Source organism: Propithecus coquereli, unplaced genomic scaffold (assembly GCF_000956105.1).
Source record: "Propithecus coquereli isolate 6110/MARCELLA unplaced genomic scaffold, Pcoq_1.0 Scaffold286, whole genome shotgun sequence".
In the NCBI taxonomy this organism is placed as follows: domain Eukaryota; kingdom Metazoa; phylum Chordata; class Mammalia; order Primates; family Indriidae; genus Propithecus; species Propithecus coquereli.
The window spans coordinates 1,026,776-1,028,001 of record NW_012148463.1 but is presented as its reverse complement, the minus strand read 5'-3'; the positions used below and the strand labels follow the sequence as shown (position 1 = coordinate 1,028,001).

Below are 1,226 nucleotides of genomic sequence, written 5' to 3'. Positions count from 1 at the left end.
TGAGGAATTAACTTTAAATGATATCTTCCCAGAGGGCTGACAAGGCTTTCAATACAAATACCTTGCAGCAAATTAAACTGAGAGTTCTATCTCAATGGAACAGTAATTAAAAATGCAACAGTCCGTAAAAAGTTCATATTACATGCATATCTCAAATCTTCACAAACATATTTTCAGGCAAAATAAACATAACCAATCCACTTCTTCATAATGCTCATTCTGTTCTATTATTTAAACTGAAGCAGTTAAAATACACATAAAAAAGGCATGATAGATCAAGAAAAATAACTCCTATGCTATGGTAATAGGTGCAGAATTTGATAAAGAAATGTCCTATTCCAGAGAAAACATTAGCAAAAATTGTAAGTTATTCTGTGGCTACTAACAGTAAGAATGCCATGAAGAGAGGATTATGTTTAAACTTCATCTGTTTAAGGCACCGAATAGCATTTAAATACACTGTCACTTAATCTCAAAATATAAATCTAAAATCCTAGGATTTCTGTGTATTTGTGTGTGTTTCGCATATTGAAACTGTCTGGAGCTGTGCTTCATGGTGCATATAATTGTTGGAAATAAAGGCCCAAAAATGTAAAATCAAAAATAAAAATCATAATGACAACTAATGAACTTGAGTAGCCAAAACGTATTGAGAAACTTGAAGAGCCACTGGGACTTAAAAAATATAATGGAAAAGTCATTCAAACTCCACTCATTTTCACTCCCAGGAAGAAGTCTTTCTTTACACATATGAGTCACCTACCAATTTCTGGTCACAACACATGCTCTAAGTCCCTTCAACATTTTCAGGGAAAAAAAAAAAAAAAATGTGGACTTCTTTCCTGATTGGTGACATTTTTTTTGTATGCATATTTTCAAGTAAGTTCATTGTCTCTCCTCTCTTTTACATGAATTTTCTAAAATAGATATGGAATTCTGTAGAAAGAAGCTAACCTTATGTTGTGAAGCCTGGCAGTGTTGGTATTGCCCTGAAATTATTAAGAGTAATAACAATGGTTTGTAATTCAACTTCTACAAATTGTGGGGGGGTTCTCAAATTATGATAACAGTTAATGAGTTATTTCAACTATTAATTTCTTAAAAATTCAAAAGTAAAAAAAAAAATCCTTAGATTAACCATCATGTATATAAATAAAATTATAATGAGAATCTGCTGGCTCTTATTTTAATGCAATTCTAATGGTTTAATCATCTGGGTTTTTTTT

The 1,226-nt window shown here is 31.2% G+C and overlaps 1 protein-coding gene across 3 annotated transcripts in view; it reads right to left on the bottom strand.

Moving 5' to 3' along the window:
• CTNNA2 (catenin (cadherin-associated protein), alpha 2) overlaps positions 1-1,226 on the bottom strand; it is a 483,549-nt gene that overhangs the window by 76,880 nt on the left and 405,443 nt on the right. The window lies entirely within an intron of this gene.